The 25,551-nt window shown below is 46.3% G+C and overlaps 1 protein-coding gene and 1 long non-coding RNA gene across 4 annotated transcripts in view; one reads left to right on the plus strand and one right to left on the minus strand.

Annotated features, from left to right (window-relative positions):
- CDH6 (cadherin 6) overlaps nt 1-9,323 on the minus strand; it is a 121,337-nt gene extending 112,014 nt beyond the window's left edge. Inside the window, exons 1-2 of one of the 3 annotated variants that reach the window (XM_073332270.1) lie at nt 8,389-8,660; nt 4,916-4,971 (exon numbers count right to left, since the gene is read on the minus strand). The gene's annotated coding sequence lies outside the window, so the exon portion shown is untranslated. Of the gene's footprint in view, nt 1-4,915; nt 4,972-8,388; nt 8,661-8,872 lie in introns of those variants that run through there. The other 2 variants (XM_073332268.1, XM_073332269.1) reach the window with 2 other exon arrangements.
- The window catches only part of LOC140907088 (uncharacterized), a 34,229-nt gene continuing 17,436 nt past the window's right edge, over nt 8,759-25,551 (plus strand). The window contains exons 1-2 of the long non-coding RNA XR_012157364.1: nt 8,759-8,874; nt 10,835-10,880. This is a non-coding gene — a long non-coding RNA (uncharacterized lncRNA). The remainder of the gene's footprint in view (nt 8,875-10,834; nt 10,881-25,551) is intronic.

The raw sequence follows: 25,551 nt of genomic DNA on the forward strand, positions 1-25,551 counted from the left end.
GAAGCACTGCCTTTAAAGCAGTAAACATATTCAAATCACAAGATGGCTTTAAAATAGTGCCATTGCATGTAAATATTAATAAATAAGATACATTGGGCCCAATTTTGCCCTTGGATGTGTTACTCTTGGGGGAATTCTGCACCACTGTGCAATGCAGAATTTTGCAAAAATTAATGTGTGCACAGAATTTCCTTTCACCCACAGAAACGGGCTGCAATGCTCTTGGTCACCAACAGGGGTTGGACTAGAGGACCCCCTGAGGTCCCTTCCAACCCTGATGTCCTATGATGGGGGGGCGGGGAGCAGGTGTCTGGGCTCTGGAGGAGGGGAGCGGGTGTCTGGGCAAGGGGGCCCCTGTGACTGGGCTCTGGGGGGAGGTAGAGACACAGGAACTGGGCTGTCATAGGGGTTTCTTTCCCTCTCTACTCCTGAGGGAATGTGTGTGTATGTTACAGACATATTTGCTGACAGGTATTTTGAAATAAATTACCAAAATAATTGAAATTGGTGTGATTATGTAGTGTTATTTTGAAAAATAAAATTTGCAGAATTTTAAAATACTGTGTGTATAATTTTTAATTTTTTGGTGCAGAATGCCACCAAAATAACATGTGCACAAAGCTTCCATTAAAGTCTAAATGGAGACATGGGCATCTGAAGACAAAATCTGGCCCACTCTGAAGGCTTCATACATATGTCCAAACCTCTAGCTCCTGAATATGGCTATATTCTAGAATGGAACCCCTGCTACAGTCAGGCAAACCCTTATAGTATATTATTCTACCCCCACCCAAATATTCTGTATGTCTTCTATATTTCACTTCCTTGACCCATCACTGCTAATTAACAAGGGCCACCTCATCCTTGCAAATCTGTGGTGAGGAATCTCACCCCATGCCGTGCAAGTTGTTCTATGGGTTCATTGTGGGTATCACATTTAGCAAAGTTTTCAGTGAATTGTTCTCATTTCTAATTAATTTCCTCCTCCTTCCTGAGTTATTATTTAGTGATACCACGCCTAGTGTTTTGGAGGTCACAATATGGTCACCATAGAAGCAACTGTGGTGATGTCACACATTGCATTGCAAACTCACGAGAACCCTCCAGTGAAACAGTGAAGCAAATGAGTAGCCCTGTCAACTTCAGTAGGACTACTGATGTGCTTAAAGTTAAGCATGTGCTTAGTGTTGTTCCAGATCTGGGCCTGGCTGAAGGAGGCCAGGAAGTCCAGCAGCATGAGGAAAAAATTCCTATGTTTACAAAGAAAAAGCTTAATAACCAGCAATGATGGGAAAGGAAATACAGTAACAGTTACTTACACTTAAAAGGAGTTTTGACAAAATATACAATTTTGAAAAATTATTTGGCATGGCTTGATTGTCTAAAAGAGCAAGGTTAGTGGACTCAAACCTTTCTTCTGAATCTTTTCCCTTGCAGCAATGACAGCTAAAGTGAGCTCTCATTTCACAAAAGGAAATTGTCATTTCATGAAAGGGATTCCAAATGTGTGTATTCCTCCTCTGTGATCTTGCCGAATGCTGTCTCTAGCTCTTATTACTGAAGATCTGTTTGTCTAGTAGGTTGAGCGCACAGTTGAGACAGGTGCTTTTTAGGACTAATTCAGCCCTACCACTATCCCATTTAATCTGTCTGCATTTACACTACCTTCAGTACCTGCGTGCTAATGACACACTGGCCCTGGACAAGTAACCTCCCTGTGGCTTAGTTTACCTACCTGTGCAATGGAAAAAATGCATGTGTGTTGTTGTAGCCATTTCAGTCCCAGGATATTAGACAGACAAGGTGGGTGGACCAACTTCTGTGTCATACATCTGGTGAGACCTTTGGGGAGGAGATTTGTTTCTTGCATTTGCTCAGGAAGTAGATGTTGCTACTAAGGTTTTTGCTTCTTGTTTCTTCAAGTTGTGGCATTTCCATTTCAGATAACTAAATTTTATATCCTCCACTGTTGTGTGCAGTGAAGTTGTAGCCGTGTTAGTCTCTCTAATATCTTGGGACCAAGTGAGTAAGGTCATAGCTTTTATTAGACCAACTTCTGAACAATTACCTCACCCACCTTGTTTCTCCCATAGAACCAATAATGCAGACCTACGTTACAGGGACGTTAAAGTGTGATTGTCTTGATGTGCAGGGGAGAAAGGGTCATAATGTGACTCCTTGGTCTGCTGCACTCAGCCTGCACTGCATGCCCATAATGTAGCCTGGGGAGAAAAAGAGCAGCCTTTCTGGGTCTAATACTTCCTCAACCCTCCCCCCCCTCCCCCCCCCCACACAAAGTGGGCAAAGGCTTGGCTCCACAACCCAACCTGCTGGCCAGTGCAGCTGAGCCAGCGCAGATGGAGAAGTGATCAGTGCCATTAGATAATGGGCTCTACCCCCAAAAAGTAAAGGGGGAGTAGACTGTGACTCAGTCAAGCTCCTGGTCTACTCTAAAGCTGGTCAAAAAACAGGGAACACTTTCTTGGATACATCTTTCACAAAGCTTTCATACGTTTCAGCTAGTATTGGAGCTAGTCCGAAAAGAGGCAAGGTATTTGTTTTTTTGTGGAAAAAAAAAATTAGCCAACCCCCCACACTTAATTTTTTTTTTAAATTTTGAAATTTTTTGACCAGCTCCAGTTTGCTCCAGGAGCAGCATAAATGAGCAGAACAGAGAAGATGATGAATTGGATAGGGTGCTACCATGAGATTCTGCTGACCTAGATTCAAACCCAAGCTCTGCCCCTGACTTCCTCTTTGACCTTAGGCAAGCCCTTAGCTTTTCTATGCTTAAGCACTGCCCATCTCACAGGGATGTTATGAGGATAAACATATTGAAAGATTGTAGGGTGACCAGATAGAACTTGGCTTTGTCCTGCGTCAGGGACAATACATAAGCTGACTCCTTAGTATCCATAGAGCACTGTGAAAATACAAAGCAATCTATTTGCTCGAGGATAGTTCTAATTCTCTTTTCTTATATTTATAAAGAAATTACTCATTTTTAATCATTAATGCCAGCAAGATGGTACTTATCAGAAATCCTACAATAACAAACCACTAGGCACACAAAAAGAAAAAAATTCAGGAAGAAAACAGATTTCACTTGCAATCTTCCAGAAGAAGTTAAAGTTAGCAATGTGCTTTTTAAAAATATGATGGAAAAATACCTGGATCCCTTTCAAGGTGTAAGAAAGAACATTCCCCCTTAGGCTATAACTTTTGTGTTTGTAGCTGGGCTCAACCAAGTTTAGTCTTTAAAATCCTGATTCAAATCCTCTTGATCACAGCAGAGTATAGGCAGCCTAACCAACTTTAATGCAGAACAGATTTTTGTTCCCATCTCCTTATGGAATACAAAGTGGAGGCTCCTTCATAGACAGATATTTGCATCCCAATTTTCTTTTTCTTCATGTTAGGTTTTACGCTTCACACTAAAGCTGAGCTCCATGCTAATGATCATGTTGATTGAACAGCATTTGTTGTTTCAGGAGCTATTAACTGCTGGATGAAGTGCATAGGAGTGGATAGGAGTCTCTATCTTCCGCACAAATAAACACACACCTGCAATACCTGTGGAAGCTTGACTAGTGTTTAATTTCTGTGCTAATTTTCAATCTCCACTGACCCTTATCTGAGGTCCTCCTGCTCTGGTTCCATCATTAGGTGCAAAAGCGGAAATGCTGGAAAGACACACTACCTATTACTGCAAAACTATGTTATGGTGTGTTACTAGGGAAGGATTGGGAGGAGACGGTGGACATTTATATTGCAGTTAAATGTAAATCACATGGCTACAATTAAACACTTTCTGTGTGTGTATATATAACCTAGCAAAACAACCTCATTAATCCATAAAATATCTGCCCACCATGCCAAAACAAAGCCACTATTACACAGGCTACTTAACACAACAAGGTGAGCACAGTTCCTGAATGGGAGTAGATGGAAATGTATATGCTATGCTTCTGGCAGAGTGGGGTAGGGGGGGATGTCTGGCTTGTGTCTTTCAGGCTGGGTGTGGGACGAGGGAATGCAATATCTGCATAATCCTGGATTGCTCACCTGAATGCTGTCAAGTGGTCTGGCTCCATCACAGTTAAGTCATCACTTCTTTGTTAAAACACCTTTTTTGGGATGTTTTTTGAGAGAGCAGTGGCCTCGCAATAACTCAGAAAGGAGACCTAAGTTTAGACTCTCCACGCTGGGAAGCCTACCCTGCCAGCTAGAAGACCCATGAAAAGGAAAAACAATTTCACATCTCTCAGCATTACCTAGGGTGACCAGATGTCCCGATTTTATAGTGGTCTTTTTCTTATATAGGCTCCTATTACACCCCCGCCCCCCCCCGTCCCAATTTTTCACATTTGCTGTCTGGTCACCCTAGCATGATCCCTTGCAGCGGATTTAGAGAGGTTGTGGGTTCCTAAAAGGTAGACCTGCCTGCTCACTCCTCTGAAACACAAGATGACTGCTAAGATGTAGGCTCCTGAGGGAGAAAAAATGACCGGTGGTGTGGGAAGATCCTTGCGGTTGTAAGAGGACTCCAGTAAAATGCATTAGGTTTTGGAGAGTTTTAATGAACAATCCGTATAATCTGAGATATTCTCATCATGGGACACCCTCTGCAACAAAGTCATATTTCTGTTTATAAACAACCTTCAACACCCAGTGCTGGACAAGATTTACAAAGGAACCAGTGCTATACCAATCAGCTGAAGAAAAGACAATACTGACAATTGGCAGCACCCAGAATAGAGACCATGGCTCAATTCTGCTGCCAATTAATCCAGTGTAAATTTAAATTAATGGAGCAATGCTGATAAAGGCGTGATCAGAATTAGGCTGAATATTGGGTTAATAGGAGAAGGACAAACAGGAGGAATATAAATGCACTAGAGAAGCTTGTTCTTACGCCCACTGAAGACAAGGGGAGTGCTGCCATAGCCTTTAACAAATGTAGGATGGGCCCTAGGAAAGGAGAAGAGAGAAGATTTTTAAAATGAGATTTATAATGAAAGTAAAACAGGATGGGGGAGGAACCCCAAAACACAACTTTTTGTATTGTTTTCAGGCAGTGGTTTCTAATCAAGTTCTAATGCAACGTCGCAAACAATACAATTGACAGATAACTATTTCTTCTGCAGTTCCCTTGTTAGCATAATGCTCCTGATGCTTTGCATTTATTATGCATTATTCAACGTGGGTTTTTTTTATTATTTAATTGAAATAGGGACTGATGATCTGCTTCTGTGCCTTTTTTGTTAGGCAAATAAGGCAGATAGCAGCTGAGTTGAAACACTATTAAAAAAAGAAAACCCTACATTTCAAACTGAGTCACTTCTCTATCCTTATTAACCAGGGATCCTGATTTCTCCAGAGCCTCAAAATGGGCTGCCATGACTAAGCGAACCAGCTTCTGCCAGATTTTATCTTGCCTGGAACACATTTCAAACTTCTGAACCAATATTTAAACTGCAAGTCGAATCCTGCACAGAGGCAGCAGAAGAGATTGATTCACCAGCATGCAGAGCTTTTAATTTATTCTAATTCATAATTTCAGAGACTCATCCTAAATATTGTAAGGCATACAGCAAAGGAACAATGCATGGCACTGCACAGCAGGGAAGATTAATCACAGCTGAGGCTAACTGGCTAGTTTTTGACAGTTGTGTGGCTAAGTGATTACAAAAACTAAAAGCCCTTGAGCAAAGCCACACAGCTATGCTAGCTGTCCTAGTCTTCAGGGGGTTAATTTAAGAAATCTGTCAAGCACAATAGCTTCAGTTGTGTAGTTCCTCCATGCTCCCTCTCAAGTATAATAATGGTAATCAAAAGCCACCTTAAACCATTTTATTTTTTATTTTTTGCATCATTGCAGCAGACTCATTGAAGAAATTACCATCATTATGCAACATGCTGTGTACCATCACAGCAGGCTGCTCCCAAAGTATTTTATCAACTTTGTTTTTATAGATTTTAGTTGCTTTTTACCTTTGTAGTTAGTCATTTCTGGTGAGATTCATAAGCAATTTTTGAGCATCTTGAGCCTTGGCACTGGGAAATTCCAGTAGAAACCAAATGTCAATGCAGACAGCACACCAATAAGTCAGGCAAGAGCTGGACAACACTGTCATTTAAACACGAACAGAATACCAATGCTCTCCTACACATGGATTATTAAAGCAGCCCTGCTACTATTGTGGAGGCAGGCATGGATTAAGTGACCCAACAGAGATCCCATCCAAATCTAACCATTCCTCAAGTCTATAACTAGGAGAAAATCAACATGTTGACATCATCTCTCGCAAGATGAAAATAAATTTAATGAACTGAGTGGAAGGAGGATTGGGGAGGCTCAGGACTTGAGGGATTCATCATATCCTTGAGTTGCACATTAACTTCATTGCTTGTAAGGGCTGCCGTCTGCGTATGTTCTGCTAACCATTCAGAAGTTCTATAAATTGAAACATTTTCAGCAGAGAAAAATATTTTTCTTTAATGGGGGTGTTTCCTTTCAAGGAAGTCTCTCAATTAAATATATTCTGAGCAGCAGAGTACAAAATGCAAACTTTACTTTTCAAAAGGAAAAACTATCTTTAGCACCAGATTACTACTTGCAGGGGGGAGTTGTGCAGATGGAGACGAGGCAGAAGACAGATGCATATTTCTAACAGTGAACGACCTGGTAGAAAAGGATGACTGTGCCTATAACTGTAACCTTTGGAGTGCTAGCACTGAACTATATGAGAACCATGAACTGGTGTGAAAGCTAAAATACCTAGAGCAGCATTCCTCCAAGACTACGCTGTGGACCAGCACTGGTCCCTGAGATCTCCATGACATAGTTCAGGAAGGCAGAAATCTGTTCCCTGGTATCAAAAAGGTTGAGAAACATTAAGCTTGAGAGACTAATAAATCCCCTACAGGGACCCCAGGTTGCCAGATCCTGAAATGACTGCAAAAATAATTGCAAGGAATTACAGCTAGATTAAATCAGTGCCATTTTCCTTGAAAATGTATTGCAACTTCTGATAGTTTGCTTCCCCCCATCTCCAAAGTCAATCACAAGCCAGCAGAAATATGTCCAGAAAAATTGCAATGCAGTGTAAAGTCACAAGCATATGTGATTATATTTTTACAGTTGCCCTGGAACATAACATTGGAGAGGAGAGAGGGGGAAGAGATTTCCTGAAATATTTATTAGCACATTTGGGCTGTTTAAGGAAACTATCCAATTAGTTCTCTGCTGCCAGGCCTTTTAAAAAAAAAGTGTGTTTATATCCATGAAGAAGGAATCTACTTAAATTTAGATCTCCAGCCCTCCACTCTCTTCACATATGCAAATGTATTGCCTCAATTGCCTTTAAAAGGATTTTTTAAAAAAAATAGGGATGCACCAGTACCATCACATTATACTGCTCATGAGCAGCTGTTAATCATATTTATGGATTACTTAAACTAACATGCAAGCACCTGCACATGGAACTGACTGCACAACCGATATTTCACTATAGAAAATGCATGAAATAAGCCTTTATCTTGATGGAGAGAGTTATGTTTATTTTGATTAAAACTAGGAACTCCTACCCAAATTCCATCCTGAATTACAATAGTTCCAAGGTGCTATTAAATATGGTCCCATGAAAGGATGAACAGAAACAATGCTAGATATGTATTTATATACACGCACAATACACGGGTATGTGTGTTGTCATTAACTATTCTGAATTGGCATCCTTTCCCTTCCAGTTTTGTTTCAATAACTGTAAATTAAACAAAGAGCTGACTTTACACTCAGTAAGCAAGTTGGCTACCTGATACCCTTTAAGGTTTTGCTATCACTCTAAATCCTAGGTGTCAATAAAAAAGGTGCCTCATTGTCTCTTTTTGGAGAAAAGTAGCAGATCTGGTGTCAAGCCGGGAGCAATTTTGGTCATTAAACTTCTTGATCCTTGAATGTCAGCGGGAGTCACGTAGGTGACCATCCACTTGCACTGACAGAGTACTGCATTTAACTCTCCATAAAATATGGATTTTATTGCAGCAGTGACAGGAATGCTTTCCACAGCCCCTGACCGCCATAGGGACTGCTTAGTGCCGGATACAACTCTTTGCACAAGCAGCATATAAAACAGGGTGAGATTTATTTATCGATAAAATATAATTTCACTCTGTAACAGGTAGCGACAGGGCGACACCAGTGCCTTAGCCTCATTCACTGCGAGGTATGAATTCAGTGTCTCTCTGTGGTCACGCACCCCCGGTCAAATGCCCCCCCCCCACACACCCCATCATCCCCTCAAGAATTGCACGAGTGTCGGTTTCTAGACGGCTCCAGCACCACCCACCCCCCGGCCCGACTTCTCCTTCGAGGACGCCCCTCACCTCAAGCGCGCGCCACGCTCAGCTCCGCGGCGCCTCCGCCCGGCCGGGCGACCCGAGCGCTCCCGCCCCGCGCTCCTTGCGCTCCCTCGCTCGCTCGCTCGCCACCTGCTCTCGGCTCCCGAGCCCAGGTATCGTTGCAGGTACTTCCTGAACAAGCTGCTGCTGCTGCTGCCCCCCTCCCCCTTCCTTTGGCTAAAGGGTCTTGCTAGTGCCCCTGAATTTGCAGCAAGACGCCGCGTCGCTTTGCCCTCCTTAAAATGACACCAAATGCACGTGAATTGCCAGCGGCGCCCGGCCCAACCTGCGCCGGCCTCCGCCGCGCACACCCAGCGGCCGGGGCGCGCAGTGCCCCCCAGCACCGAGCTGGCAACTTTGCCAAAGTAGCGGCTTTTTCAGGAGCATTCGCGCCCGACCAAACGAAAGGGAAGGCGGCTGCTCCTCCGTTAAACTTGCCCTGCACCAGTCCAAAGCTTGATCTCCTTACCGGTAAGAGAAGAGGACGAGTGCTCAGCCTCAGGCAGGAATACAGCGGCCGGCGCGGACACCGTGCTGCGCCTCCGCCTGCTGCCCGCCACGCTGCCGGCTACCTCCACGCCTGGACCTACTCGCGTCTAAGTGGGGCTCGCTTTCTCCCAGCGTCACTTTTAACTCTGGCATGCAGGGAGCCGAAGCCGAGGGGGGCTCTCTGTCTGATTGGTTTCCATTCAGTGCTCCTGATTATTAATAATAAAAAAAAAAAAAAAAAGGAAACCACCCTCCCTCCCTCGCGCGCGCACACACACACACACACACACACACACACGGACAGAGTGCTCTGCTTCTGCAGCAGCACTCGGTATGGGAAGGTTAAGGGCTGGGGAAAGCAGGCACTTCCAGACACACAGTGATTTGCAAGTGAATGCGGTGGGAGGGTACGGGAGGAGGGCTTTGTTAAAGGACCCCCCCTCTCCCCCCCCCCCCGAGACTGACTCTGTTTGAAGCCTAAAGCAGTCAGCTCTGTCTAATCTGCTGGTAGTGATAGTAAAAGCAGAAAATGGAAAAGAAGTTAAGACATCCTCATAACTTATATTTGTGTGCGTCTGTTTGGGGGGAGGGGCAAGGGGTGTTTAAGCCTGAAATGAAATTTCTGCCCCTTTTTGTCATCAAAAATGACTGCATTATTTTTTTCCCCTTGCTAACTTCCTGGACCTTCAAATCAGGAATTCCCAGTGAAATACTACCTTGCATGACAGTACGTAGATGTGGTGGCATGTGAGTACATGCATGCAGCTTCTGTCTAGGTTAAGTGGACAGCTCATAGAATCATAAAAACGGTTTGCCCACACCTAGCACAATGTGGCCCTGAAAGGAAGCTTTGGGTAATAAATATAAACATGATGACAGAAATTAATGGTCAGTTACATTTTGCCTATCAGGAGTAGTGTATCCCCTTTATATGTATATCATTGTTCACTATAATAGTGTTTTTCTCATGCTTTGAACAGTTTCATTGTTAATGTTGCAAGCTTTGCAGCTTCTAACACTTGCCTTGGAAAGGATTCCATAGCCCAGTGCGGGATATTATGAATCTTTTCCCTGATTATTCAGCCTATAATTTTGGCCTTCTCAATTTTTCTCTATTATTCCCAGTTACACCCTGCAGTACAAACCCAAGTTATTTTCCCCCCCATTCTAAGGGAAAATTGTGTGCTGAGTTTCTTGGAGGAGGCCCTCGCAGCCCAGGGGAGTTTGGCTTGAAGTGGATTTAAGTCACCTTTGTGCCCTTTTCCAGGGACTCTGGAATAATTTAGACAGTGCTGGGGGTCTGAGTTTCAGCAGTTTCTTCAGGCCTGCCATATAGGTCACACGACACCCTGGAATCTCTGCAGTGCTTGGGCCCTGCCCCCAGCATGCCCTTCCTCCCTCCACTCCCAACCCTCCTATGCCAGGCATTGTGAAGGGATCCTTGAAGGCAGCCTTAAGGTGTCCTCCCTCAGCCAGACACAGGGATTTTAGAGCCCCTTTAGTTTGGTAAAAAGATGAGAACAGCATAAAGTGGCCAGAGTGAGGTTGAGACACCCTTAGAGTCCACCTTTCAAATATTTACAGACCATATTTATGTAAAGGAGCGGTAGCAGTAACCGCTTAGCCAAGCTGTACCTGTTTAAGCATTTTAAATTTCCTCACAGATCATTCCTCTAGGTATATGGATCCTTTTGGTCATTCTTCTTTGAACTTCCTCCAGTTTCCCAATATCTTTTTGTTAAAAGCCCAGGACTAAATGCAATATTCCAGGTTCAGAACTTTCTATGTAGACAATTCTCCCTCCCCGCTTTTTGACAGAATGGATATGCAGTCTCTGTCTTATGCTGCCGTGTCACATTGTAAATGTAAGATCTCTTTTTGGTATTAGTCTTTCCCTCATGCTGAATGGATGTAATTGCATTGTTTTTCCCATTTTCCTCAGACCACTTTTCATTTTTCCAAGATGGATTTCTGCACTGTGCTGAAAAGTGAGTGATTTCTCCTTTTTGTACTCAATGTGTACTCAAACGAATCTGCATACAGATTGGGTAGATAGGAATAGCAACTAACAATTGCACTTTCATGGATATGTGAAGAGGTTTTTTTCTTTTTGTTTTCAAGGTGACCTTGTCAAGGTCATGTTCTACCTCCTCGCCATTCATCGTTTAAATACCATAATGGTATTAGAATTCCCATACTGGATCAGGTCATTAGTCCATGAAGTGTCCTGTACCTGACACCTGAGCTGACTGAAATGTTCAGCTAGCCTTATAAAAATTACTCCTAAGTCAGCATTGTCTGAAATTGACAGCACTGTTGCTGAGGCCAAGAATTTAGCAAGATTCAAAGAAGGATTCGATGTTTATGTGGCTAACAAGAGTAGCCAGAGTTGTTATAGTTAATGCTCACTAAAAGAGTAGTGGATGGGAAATAAAAAGCTCATTTTTCACATTTTAAAGTAATCTCCAGCTATTAAGGATTAGGATGAGACCATTAGGAGAGGGCAGGTTATCCCATATCTACCTACTGTAGGGTTCTTACATCTTCCTCTAAAGCATCTTGTGTGGGCCACTGTCAGAGACAGGATACTGGAATAGATGGACAATGGTTCTGATCCAGCGTGATAGTTCTTATGTTCCTATGTCTTGAATTTGAATTGTCTGTGAAACTGTCATTATCTCTCAAATTTGTTAAACATAGCAAATGTTTTAGCTGTCCTGTGAACTTTTCTCCACCCAGCTTCTTCCATAGTCAGTGTACCTGCCAAGCCCTAAGAAATCCTGGCACCCCACTCCAAAAGGAATCTAAGATAAAAAGGTGGGATCTAATGCTGATTTGGGGTGAAGTAGTGTCTCGGGGTCGGCAGAGGCCAGCTATGGTTCTCTGTATGTTCCTGGCCCTGTAAACCAATCTGCAGATCTTTATTTGCAGATCCTTATTTGAACTGAATGCTGCAGAGTTCTCATTGTTCTACTTGATGAGCAGTTTAATATCTAATACGGGGTTCTCAAACTGTGGGTCAGGATCCCCAAAAGTGGCCCAGGCTGGTGTTGGCCCTGGGCCTTAGCAAGTCGGAAGCCCAAGCCCCACTGCCTGGGGCTGAAGCCGAAGCCCAAGCTCCATTGCCCAGGGTTAAGGTTACACACCCCCTGTCCAGGGCAGAAGCCCTTGGGCTTCAGCTTTACTTTTACCCCTCCCCGCCCAGGGTGGTAGGGCTTGGGCGGGCTTGGTCTTCAGTCCCCCCTCCTGGGGTCGTGTAGTAATTTTTGTTGTCAGAATGGGGTCACGGTGCAAGGAAGTTTGAGAACTGCTGATCTAATACATCCACTATCCTGTGACTGCATTTTTAAGGGGATGGTGTGGATGATCTAATATGCGTTTCCCATCACTATTTTCTGTGATCCTCCAGAGGAAGTCAGAAACCTTCCATAATGCACCGCTCCAGGTTCCTTCAGTGCTGCACAAGAAGGGAAAGAGATTTCTGGCTTAACACTGCAAGCAATCAGCTGATGTTAGCAAAGATGAGGCTAGAATAATATTATCTTTTCGTAGCATAATTACCAATGTTATTGATGGTCACAGTTATCCATATCTTTAAAAATCCAGACACGCTGTGTTTGACCCACTGACCTTCTGGTGTAATGAGTTCCACAGGTGGGCTATCCACTGCATAAATATTTCCATTTGGTTTGCTTTACATTTATCGCCCCTTAATTTCAAAGAGTGTCTCCTTATTCTTGTGTTGTGGGAGCAAGTGAAAGGAAGCACCTGGCCAGTTTTCACTATATCTTTCATCATCCTCGGTATCTTAATCAAGTTCGTAGTTTTTTCTCCTTCCCAAACTGATTAACCCCAGTCTTTCAAATCTTTAAACCCAATTCTGTGAACAATTATTCATATGCATATAGCTACTCTCCTCTGAAGTGCCGTTGGACAGTATATGGGAATAACAACTTGCACAACTGAACTCAGTATTTTGCATGTGAAACCCACTCAGCATTTTTGTTACCCTTTTCTGGACATTTCCCCTTTCTGTTATCTTTCTTGAACAGCTGCAACCAAAGTTGGGCACCAAAACTAGTCCAATGAATTATAATGCATTATTCTGTTTTGATATCTTTGGCATTGTCGTCCTTTTAGAAGATAAATCTTTAATGTAACACTAAATCGTGGCTTACCTACCATGCATCCTATCAAAGCTTCACAAGCCCTTTCTAGGGGTGCCTACATCATTCTGATTGTAGGTATGACTATGTGGTAGATTGGTCAGAAATTTGCTGATGGAACAGTTTTTTATATGGGAAACTCAATGGAGTTGAAATGTTCTACAAGATCATGTTAATTCCATCAAAACTTCTGATGGAAATCTGCCTGGATCTTCACCCGCCTCAGCACTCTGAGTCCCCAAGATCCATGGCTTTCAGGCTCTCCATCTCCATGGCAGCTGGCAAGTCTCCACGCAGCCAGATCCCCAAGGAATCAGGCAGCATGGAAGCAAGTCAAAAAATTCCATTTTGGTTCTCCCAAAATGAATTTAGCTCCTGCAAACTTCAGATTTTTGGCTTTTCATCCTGATTTCAGATTAAATCAAAAATTTTCATGGAAGCAAAATTCTGTTTTTTATGGTTATCTCCAGCACTGACGAGAGGGTGAGTTAGGAGGACAATTGTACCAGAGCCCAAAGCTCAGGACAATCCCCAAAACATCTGTAATGGCTGTGTATAAATAACATGAAATAAGAGGGGCTGGAATGCAAGTCTGATGTGTCAGAGCCACAAGTTTTACTTGATGGGCCTAGTCACCTCTGTTATGACTCCCACTGTATATTTCTGTGCTGTTTTGTGTACATCTGAAATGTGCCAAGACATCATGAAATGTATTTATTCATTCATTTATTACATGATTACCACTTAAAAATTGAACATCCCCCCCCCGCCCTCAAATTCTTCCTCTGCCTTTTCATGATGACATTTGTGTAGGGATGGGAAAAGCAACCACAGCCTTTTCATGAAATTCATACTGACTTGGGTATTTTCCAAAAAATGTCACACACCTCTGGAATTGAGATAAACAGGAAATTCACTAGTACTGAAATATCACAAATAAAGTTGTTCTTTTGGTATTTATCATTCCACTACTACAGGATATCTCATGAGAGTACTAGCTAAAGAGAGTCTGCTAAGCTTCACATAAACACACACATTTTGGATTGTTTATCTGAACTAGCATTTGAGGTTCATTCTTAACCAATTTTAAATTTATGTTTATAAGATTTACCTCCATATTCTTACATCTGATTCATTGCTCCTGGCAGACCCAGGAGAGTGTGGACATCACAAATACAATAGAGTGGAAGACATTGGGTGTTTTAGTGCCAAGGCAGGTCAATGAAGTTATAATGGCTCTCATCAGCAATCCAACAGCCTGTTGGCATTTCCACTTTCAGTAGAATGGCTCTTAGAATGCAAACAATTTTCTTGCCTCAAAAAATACCATGAAATCAAATAAATCCTTTCAAGTTTGATCTTTAAAACCAAAAGCACCAACTGATCAGGATAAGCAAGGAGCAGATACATCTACACTAATGGGATAGTAGCTGGTTGAATGTCAGATTAAATTCTTCTAGGTAAATAATTATTACAATCAGTTTATGACCAAATTCCACCATAAGTCCTTAGAATCTTGGTGGTTTCCCTGTCACTGGTAACACGTTTATCAGTGATCCTCTAAGTCTGATGTTATAGTAGCAGTTAGTCATGGGCATAAGGACTGAGAGGATGAGCTGGAGATGTCATCCCTTCCTCAAGTAAAACTTTGTTTTCTCCTTGCGAACTTATTTCAGTGACATTAAAGTACAGTGAAATTTTGCTAGCTTTGTCAAACGTCGAGAGTTTGGGAACATTTTATGAAATTTTCATTTATTTTCATGAAGTGATTCATCTTCCAGAATGGTCATTTATTGTAAAATACTCAAAATAATACTGCAGAGCTGTTTTGTTGGCTATGGGGGAGGAAGTGACCCTCTTATTCCCTGAATCCCTGAAGCTAGCAAAAAGCCAAAACATAACTGCTTTGCTTTTGCAGTGCATTTTATTGTGATCATTATTTATTTGTGTTACAATAGTGTCTAGAGGTCGCAACTGAGACCAGAGCCCCATTATGCTAGTTACTCTACAAGCACATTGAGGGAGAGAGAGTCACTGCCCCAAAAAGCTAGCACTCTAAATAGACAAGACAGAAAGCAGTTGGGAGGGGAACCAGAGAAGTGAAGTGTACCCATGCTCACACATCAGGTGACTGCCTGCAGTGTCTATCTAGGAGAGGTCATTGCCTCCCTGCTTTAGTCCTTCCCAAAGTTCTGGGGTATGTGTTTGTTTTGACAAAGTCTTCTACCTCTTAAATGATACAGCTGAAAAATCAGAATCTCTAATGGATCCCTCTCCACCAATTAGATCCTTCTATATCAAGACTATTACATACTCCAAACTTCTGTGGAAAACACTACTAACCTTTGTGTGTACATGAGAGAGCGAGAGCAAGATTAGTGTGTATAGACAAGATATTTTAGATCATTCTGAGTGTTTTCTAACATATATTTCTTCCATGAGAGATGGACTCTGGGTTATGAATCCAAATCCAAGAAGGAAAAAAAAAAGGTGTAACTCCACTGAATTCTATTGAATTTATCCCATGACCACTAAGGAAAGCTGCCTGTGGTGATGGAGAGGCAGGTAAAATAGAACCCATTCAAATTTTAGAAAGTCTCTTCATATATTTCTGAAAGATTTTTTTCTGTAAAATATGTAGCTATATACAAATCACATGAAGGTGAAGTAGATTTTTATTGGCACTCACTTGAGATGATCTACAAAATTCACCCATGCCTGGGCCACTTGCAAGGAGTACAGACTTTGAAAATTCATGTCAACATAATCTTTATACCACATCATCAGGTATTCTGTATATGCAGGGGTGTGTGTGTAATTTGATTTATTTTTAGTTATGCTGCATATATATTATAATATAAATATATCTGGATTTGTGTGCTCCTTCTTTGTGTAACTTTTTGAGGAAAATTCTACTTTTTGGTGAAGGAGAAGAGTCAGATTGTGTTGTAATAAAACTAGTGACTATGTGAAGCTGTTCAGAGATTTGCAGTGTTGAAATGGTCAAAGTTGCATGGTAAAGGCAACATATAAGCTGGTTCTACAATTTGTCACCTGAATATCTCCGGCACTTATGTGGTATGTTTATATGCAGAGTCTGATCACATCATCTAATAGATGGGCATACCCGGTGCATGTATTTTGAATGTGTATCTATCTGTGAATGGAATACAGTCTGGAAAATCCAGAGTAGTTCATGGGTTAATTTGGAATACATTACTGTAGGGAGCCAGGGTGGCTCCCCTCCGAAGCAGAGGGTAAAGAGCCACCCTCTCAGCCTGAGTGGGCGGGGCCAGACCAAGCTTCCGCCAATCCCCGGAAGGGGAAGGGTGGGACAGGAAGTACAAAGGGCAGAGCCCTCTGCCCAGTGAAGGGAGCACTAGGGAGGGAGACAGACGCAGGCTGCTCCCTCGCGATCCTACTGCTGACCCAGGCGAAGCCCTGGGCAAGGAGGAGCCTGACCGGGAGGAAGGCCTGTGGCAACCAGGACTGCCAGCCACTGAATACCCAGAGGACCTGGAGGGACCTGACTGCAGCCCGGGCCAGCGTGACTCCGATACCAAGGGGGAGTGGGAGTGGCCCGCAGCGGAATACTCGGACGAGATGGAGGGACCGGAGCTGCCCGCCTGAGAGACAGGGTAGGAGGTAGCCCAGGGGCTGAACTGCACCGTGGGGTGGGTGTGTTTGGTCAGCGGGCGTGGACGGCCCTGCTGACCCAGCGGCGGGACTTTCGTCTCCCACCACTGTCAGGGCCCTGGGCTGGAACGCAGTGGAGTTGGGTGGGCCTGCGTTCCCCTACCTCGGCCAACCTGCCTGAGGGGCGCGCTACTGACTCGTGCCGGCGCGCCCCTGCCTGAGGGGCGCGCTACTGACTCCGGCCGGCACACCTTCCCCGCTAATTCCCCAACGCCCGGAAGGTGTGGCTGAGGTCTGCCAGTGAGACCATAGCTCTCCATCGCCCCTAGGGGCTCGGAGGACCGACCAAAACCTGTCACAAGTGGTGGAGAATGCAGGCAGGCGATCCCAACCCTGCAGAAAGGGGTTAGTGCGAGGGGGCCTCTGAAGCTTCCCTACTGGAAAGATGGAGATGGAAAGGCTTATCAAGTTCCTGGCTGAGAGCCAGCAACAGCAGCAGCACCAGCTCGTGCAGCAGCTGGGCGCCCACCAGCAGCAGTTGCTTCAAACCCTGGGGTCCCAGCACCAGGAACAACAAACCCAGTGCTTCCAGCAGCTTTCAACCCTTCGGCCAGGCCATGGTGGTGCTCAACCGGAGCGGGCAGCCATCCCGACCCCTCCTGCCCCACCGATCCGTCTGGCCAAGATGGGGCCTGAGGATGACCCGGAAGCCTACCTAGTGACCTTCCAGCGGGTTGCCTCAGTGGCTGGTTGGGCGCCTGACCAATGGGCAACACTCCTCACCCCATATCTGACGGGGCTAGCCCAGAAGGCTTACCGTGAGCTCCCAGATGATGAGGCCCGCCTTTATGCTCGAGTGAAAGCAGCTATCTTGGATGTCTTCGACATTACCCCGGAAACTTTTCGGCGACGGTTTCGGGAAAAGGTCTACCCACCGGGCGCCAGACCTCGGGCGGTGGCCCAGGAACTGAAGGACGCGATGGCTCCAACCCGAGCGTCGAATCGCAGCTGAGGTGACGGAACAGGTCATCCTCGAACAATTCGTGCACATCCTCCCACCCCAGGGGAGGGCTTGGGGGTTACGGCACCGGCCACAAAGTCTGAGCACGGCCGTCGTGCTTATGGAGGACTTTCTTGAGGCTGAAGCCCCGATAGGACCGGCCGCCCGCCCCCCAAACCCTGGACCCAATGCACAGAACCTTGAACGGAGGGGGCCCACCTCCCACACCAACGCACTCCACCATACCCGACGACCAGAAGGCGGCAGGACCAAGTTTTCCCTACGGCCCGAGTCAACACCACTCTCCGGCCCTGGACGCTTAACCCGACCACCAGGCCCCAGCCCACTCTGTGGCCCCACTGGTGCCCCCACGCAGCCGGCGCGCCCAGAGGTAGGACCTTGTTTCCGATGTGGCGAGTATGGGCATCTGCAATGGGGCTGTCCTGCAATGGACTGCAACTTTGGCCTGGTGTGCCCCGGGGAGCGACGGGCACGTCTGCCCTCCGTGGCCAAACTGACAGCTCCCATGGAAGTCGCTGGGTGGTGTCTAGTCGATTCGGGCTGTGGGCAGACCCTTGTCCGCCAGGCGCTCTTCTCGGACACCAAGCGGACCGTTGGGGAAGTACGGATCCAGTGCATCCACGGAGACGTAAAATCATACCCCACGGTGCGGGTCCCCATCACGTTGCACGGAGTAACTCAATTAATGAATGTGGCGGTGGCGTCATCCCTCGCCTATCCAGTGATCCTGGGCTGTGACTGGCCAGACTTCGTCGAGGTGCTCCAATCCCTACCCACCAAAGAGGCATTCGAGGGAGCCCCGCCTGAAAAGAAGACAGGACCTGACTCGAGCTCCAACCCTGGAGCTGACCCAGGCCCCACCCGCGGGCAGGATGGCCTGGAAATGGCGGGTCCCCCTCCTGACCTGGTGGACTTTAGCCGAGATCAAGGGGAGGATCCTACGCTCTGGTTTGCCTATGAGCAGCTGGACCGGGTGGATGGTGAGGTCGTGGAGGCGCAGCGTACCACCCAATGGCCCAGGTTTGAACTCAACCACGAGCGGCTCTACCGCCTTGACCGAGACCCCCAGACCCAAGAGGTCCGGACCCAACTCGTGGTCCCCCGCATCCATCGTCTGGCTGTCCTGAAGCTTGCACATGACATCCCGGCTGCCGGGCATTTAGGACAGGAAAAAACTGTGGCCAGGGTCCTGGCCAGGTTCTTCTGGCCCGGCGTCCACCATGAGGTGAAGGAGTATTGTGCATCGTGCCCAGACTGCCAACATGCAGCCCCGGCCTGGGTACGGAAGGCCTCCCGGTCCCGTTACCAGTCGTAGGTGTGCCATTTGAGTGGATAGCAATGGACCTGGTCGGGCCTTTCCCAAAAAGCAAGGCGGGTCATCAATACATCCTCGTCCTGATGGACTACGCCACCCGCTCCCCTTAAGAAGTATCACCGCCTGCACTATCGCTGCGGAGCTCGTGAAGATCTTCACAAGGGTGGGCCTCCCACGGGAGATACGCACTGATCAAGGGACCAACTTCACATCTAAGCTGTTCCGCCAGGTATGTGCCCTATTGGGGATTAAGAAATTGCAGACCTCGGTCTACCATCCCTAGGCTGACGGATTGGTCGAGCGGTTTAACCGGACCCTGAAGGGAATGTTGCGGCGTTTCCCCACCCAGGACTTCCGCCAGTGGGACCAGCTGCTCCCTCCTTTACTACTGGCGATTCGAGAAGTCCCACAGGCGTCCACGAAGTTCTCCCCGTTCGAGCTCCTCTATGGGCGACGACCCCACGGGGTGTTGGACCTCTTGAGGGAGACTTGGGAACACAACCCGTCCACAACACAGGGCCTCTTGCAATGTGTCTTACCACTACAGGGGCGGCTCGCGTGGGTGGGCGAGCTCATGAGGGAGAACTTAAACACCGCCCAAAGAGCCCAGGAGCAGCACTACAATCGGGGCGCCCAGGCTCAATCATTCAGGTACTGCTCCTGCTCCCCTCGGAGGAATCAAAGCTTTTTGCCCGCTGGCATGGTCCATATGAGGTCCTCCGCCAGGTAGGGCCGGTAACCTATTTGGCAACCTGGTCGCCGTAAGGAAAAGCAGATTTATCATGTAAACCTCTTAAAACCTTGGCAGGACCGGGAAGGGCTCTTAGTGGCCCCATATCCCCCCGAACTGGAACTGGGGCCCCGAGGAGTCGGATAATGGTGAACCCCAGCTAGCAGAGACACTCACCGTCAAGCAGTGAGAACAGGCACTCTGCTTAGTGAGGGCATTCCCCAAGACGTTCACCACGAAACCCGGGCGGACTACGCTCACCTACCATGTGATCCAGACGGAACCCAGGGTGGTGGTCCGAGAGACAACCCGGCCATTGCCTAGGCGAATGCGGGAGGCCATAGAGGAGGAAGTCCAGGCGATGTTGGAGCTGGGTGTTATTGAGCCCTCCCAGAGCGAGTGGCGGAGCCCCGTCGTCCTCGTACCGAAGCCCGATGGGAGCTGGCAGTTTTGCATTGACTTCTGGAGGGTAAACGCCATCTCAAAATTTGACGCCTATCCGATGCCCCGCATCGATGAGCTCCTCGACTGGCTCGGGGAGGCCTGTTATATCACCACTTTAGATCTCACCAAAGGGTACTGGCAGATCCCCTTGGATCCCAGGTCCAAGGAGAAGACCGCGTTTGCCACCCCTTCAGGGTTATACCATTTCACCCAGATGCCTTTCAGCCTACATGGGGCCCTGGCAACCTTCCAGCATTTGATGGACCGGGTGTTGCAACCACACACGAAATACGCGGCGGCCTACCTGGACGATGTGGTCATCTATGGCAATAACTGGGAGGAACATCTTAACCAAGTAGTGGCAGTCCTCCGGGACCTCCGCGCAGCTGGGCTTATGGCCAACCCGAAAAAAAATGCCGAATCAGGCGGGAGGAAACCACTTACCTGGGGTACGCCGGGGACAGGTCCGCCCCCTCATCGGGAAGGTCCAAGCACTCCAGAAATGTCCGGTGCCGACCATGAAGAGGCAAGTACGTCAATTTTTGGGCTTAGCTGGTTATTACTGGTGGTTTGTACCCCACTTCGCAAGCATTACGGCCCCGCTAACAGAGCTCTTGACCAAGGACAGTCCCCGCCAGGTGCATTGGTCCAACAAGTGCGAGACGGCCTTTCGAACGATCAAAGAATGGCTGTGCAGCGATCCAATACTCTTCAGCCCTGACTTTCATCTTGACTTTATTGTCCAGACGGATGCCTCAGGCGTTGGGCTTGGGGCGGTCCTCTCGCAGGAGGTGGATGGGGAGGAACACCCAATTGTTTACCTCAGTCGGAAGCTGTTCCCCAGAGAACGGAACTACTCCGTCGTGGAGAAAGAGGCCCTAGCCGTTAAGTGGGCGGTTGATGCTCTCCGCTACTACCTCCTCGGGGCCCCCTTTATACTGGTTACGGACCACACACCCCTGAAGTGGCTTAATAAGATGAAGGACAATAATACCATCGCATCAGCCTGGCATCTCGCTCTGCAGCCCTATGCCTTCGCGATTCACCATCGGACGGGACGAGACAACGCCAATGCGGATTTCCTATCCCCCCTCGGAGAAGGTGAGGACGCCAGCTCCAAAGATCGGGAGCTGGATTTGAGGGGTGGGGTATATAGGGAGCCAGGGTGGCTCCCCTCCGAACCAGAGGGTAAAGAGCCACCCTCTCAGCCTGAGTGGGCGGGGCCAGACCAAGCTTCCGCCAATCCCCGGAAGGGGAAGGGTGGGACAGGAAGTACAAAGGGCGGGGCCCTCTGCCCAGTGAAGGGAGCACCAGGGAGAGAGACAGACACAGGCTGCTCCCTCGCAATCCTGCTGCTGACCCAGGCAAAGCCCTGGGCAAGGAGGAGCCTGACCGGGAGGAAGGCCTGTGGCAACCAGGACTGCCAGCCACTGAATACCCAGAGGACCTGGAGGGACCTGACTGCAGCCCGGGCCAGCGTGACTCCGATACAGAGGGGGAGCGGGAGTGGCCCGCAGCGGAATACTCGGACGAGATGGAGGGACCGGAGCTGCCCGCCTGAGAGACCGGGTAGGAGGTAGCCCAGGGGGCTGAACTGCACCGTGGGGTGGGTGTGTTTGGTCAGTGGGCACAGACGGCCCCGCTGACCCAGCGGCGGGACTTTCGCCTGCCACCGCTGTCAGGGCCCTGGGCTGGAACACAGTGGAGTTGGGTGGGCCTGCGTTCCCCTACCCCGGCCAACCTGCCTGAGGGGCGCGCTACTGACTCTGGCTGGCACACCTTCCCCGCTAATTCCCCAACACCCGGAAGGTGTGGCTGAGGCCTGCCAGTGAGACCATAGCTCTCCATCGCCTCTAGGGGCTCGGAGGACCGACCGAAACCTGTCACAATTACAAAAAATGAAAACGGAAGACTTGATCACATGGCACTACATATGCTGGACATGCTGTTTTTTTTTTTGTTTGTTTGTTTTTTTGTATTCGGCTCCAGCACAAGGACTGGAAAATTCTCCCTTAACATAAAGATGAGAGTTTATGTGAGGCATTTTATTTATTCCAGAGTTACCTTTCCTCCTTCCTCACCAGCTGACTTTTCTTCTTGGATCCTTTTCGCTACCTTATCGATGGCATCCTCCCCTAGCAGCACTGAGATCACAATTAACTTTGCCTAAAATTCAGGGCTGGCTTAAAACATAGTCACTATGGGCTCGTGCATAGGACCCCAGGTCCAGGAGTCACATGATGAAATCAGAATCTCAGTTTTACTTTAATTAAAAAAAAATCCTAGCTTTCATGAATGCAAAGACCAAATTTCAATGAGAAAGATGTGCTGATTTAAACTGGTTTAGCTAAATGGGTGCGAAACCATTGAGTGGGCTCTCTTATTTAGCTTTAAAAATATCTTATTATTGACTTAAGCTAAATCAAGATAGGGCAAATTCAATCAATATGAGGCACTCTTAAAATGAAGTGTCTGTTCAAGGGGGTTGTACCCATTTAACTGGTTTCTAAGATGACTTAGTTAATAGGTACAACTTTTTTCTGTATTGAAGGCCAAAAGAAAAAGGCTGAAAATGTGAGCATGTACCTAATGCTAGTCTGAGTCTGTAGGCAGCCTGAAACGACAGCTCCAAGAAGTATGCACTAGGGCTGGCCAGAAAACAAGAATTCTGTTTTGCAAAACAGTGAGGATTCAGCATTTGTTTTTGTTCCACATCAGCATGAAACCAAGACCTTTTGAATTTTTTTGTGAAAAGAGAGAGACACCCCCTTCCTCAAGAGGGCGCTCTCTTGGGATGTGGGGAAAAAACAAAAACAGAAAAACCCAATCCCCACACTTACTTTCCTTTTAGTGAGAACGGCCTATGATAGAAAACATGTTGTCAGGACCCCATTTATTTACTTTAACAATTAGTAACAAACTGTGATAGTTTTCTTGAAAATTACTAACACCCTGTTTTCTGCCATTTCATTGTCTCCTCTCCCTATACTTATTTTAAGAACTGCAACTTTGTGAAATGTACCTAGTTCCCATTAGAAGATGCTGTCTTGATATTGAAGCACAAAAACATTCTCAGTCTCCCTTATTCAGTGAGCCTACTTTGCAGAATAAGCTGTATTGTGAGTAGAGTGGTAAACTCAGGCCTTACAAGAAAAGGACCATCTTGAATTTGGCTGGCAATATCTAAAATGGCAAAGTACCCGCCAAAAAGAAACACCAGACTGAAGCTCAAACAGTGAGCTTTTTAGCTTATCGCAAGGGTCAGTTGTTCGCAATTTCGACAGTGAGGCTTCAAGTCCTCCTAGGCATAGGTGCCAACACCGTGTGCTCCGGGGCTGCAGCACCCATGGAAAAAAATAGTTGGTGCTTAGCACCTACCGCCCACAGCTGTTTGGTGGTGCTCCAGATCAACTTCTTGGGGACGCTGAGAAACAGCTGATAGGCAGCTCAGGCAGGGGCTTGCGGCAGGGCGGAGACGAGTGAGCATCAGGCAGGTGGGGCCTTGGGGATGGTGTGGAGAGGGCTCAGGAAGGGTGGACCTCAGAGGAGGGGGGTGGGGTGAGGTCAGGAAGAGGTGGAGCAAGGACGGGGCCTTGGGGGAAGGGGCAGAGTTGGGGCAGTGCCTCTGGGCAGTTCAGGGTGGAGCATCCCTGGGGAAAAGTAAAAGTCAGCGCCTATGCCCCTAGGGTAATATAAGGTTAAGGTCAAGATTTTTAAACATGGGTGCCTCGTGCAGATTCCTACACTGATATTTAGTGACTTAAATATGTGATGTGATTTTCTTTTTCCCCAAAAGCGCTGAACACTCATCAGCTCCCACTGAAATCTTGGTCAAAGTACTTAAGCCACAGTTTAGCAAGTTACTTAAGCACATGCTGGACTTTAAGCACATGAGTAGGTCCGAGTGAAATCAATGGGACTGCTCACATGCTTAAAATTAACTATGTGCTCTATGTACCTTGCTGAATCAGGGCTTTAGATTTTATGGCAAGGGGTGCTATAGTAAATCCAAGATAGGTAAAGAGTTAGAAATTCATTTGCAAGTTCTCCCTTTAAGTAGGTGAAGAAATCGTTTCTGGATACACAGGTTTTATATTTGCAATATTAATTGTCTTGTTTGAATAGTACTGTTTTTTCATATCTCAACTCTTTTTAAGAAACTATTAATTCCTACTATTAATGGAAAGGTGCAGGGGATTCAGTTTGGATATAGTTTGCTATAGATTTTTAGGTTTCTACGTGAATCATCTATTTATTTACATAAAGGCATTCAGATACAGTTGATAATTTATTACTTAGGTGTGCAAATCAAATATTCCTTTTGGCCCAGATCTTCAGCTGATGTAAAACACTGAAATGCCATTAAGTCCAGCTGAGCCTCTGACTCTCTATATTTATAGATACAAAAGAAGTTGGTTGGTATGCCTTTGGTTCTTTGTTACCGTAAATGTTCCCCATTCTGTGTATTCTGCTGCTTGTTCTGTCTTAGATAACATACCAGAGAAAATATTTAGAGACAGCACACAGCAAAATTGAATTTTGCTCCAAGGTGGGGGCTGTGGAGAGAGCAGAAGCTTCTCCCTTCCCATATTTTATAATTGACCACTCTTTATGAAGCAAGAGAGAGATTCTGAGTTCAAAGAGGACTTCAGAATGTGAACCTGTCAGAGCTGTTGCATTATATTTGCTTTGGATGGTGCATTAGCATCTCGAACACCGCATATGTTATTTTGACCGATAGAGGTCCTACCTTGTAGGACTGGGGAAGAAAAAAACTAAAGTTTTGTATTAGTAAGCATGTGATTCAAAAAAGCAATTATCTCATTCTTTAAGGGCTGCAAAGTATAGTTGTAGCTTCTGACAAGAGTAAACTGAATTTGCACAGCTTAAAGGCAAACTGAGGACTTACAGATGAAAAGTTCAAACCTCTCTTCATTCCCCCTCCCTTCTTTACTGCCCTTATGATCTCCCAGCAATAGTTTGAGAAAAAATCTGGGGCACTTGTTTCTCTTATTTCTTCTGGGTTCCTGTTTTATCTTCATTTTTGGTAGAGCAGTAATGATATCCAGTGGCTGCTTAGATGAATCACTGATGGATATTCCTTAGGGATATCCCAGAAAAATGCATCCCAGCCAAGACTTATTTCCTCAGTTCACAGTGTGAATTTGAAACATATATGCTGCCAACAGTGATCAACTCCTGTTACTGGTCAAGTTTCTATTATTGTTTCCTTCTGATCCACTTTTTCAACCCTTCTATTTCCTTGACCCCCACTAGCAATTAATCATTGCAATGAATCTTTACTTGCTCTTGGGGGGAAAAACACACAAGAATTCTTTTCAACCTT

The sequence above is a fragment of the Lepidochelys kempii genome, chromosome 2 (assembly GCF_965140265.1).
Source record: "Lepidochelys kempii isolate rLepKem1 chromosome 2, rLepKem1.hap2, whole genome shotgun sequence".
Taxonomy (NCBI): Eukaryota; Metazoa; Chordata; order Testudines; family Cheloniidae; genus Lepidochelys; species Lepidochelys kempii.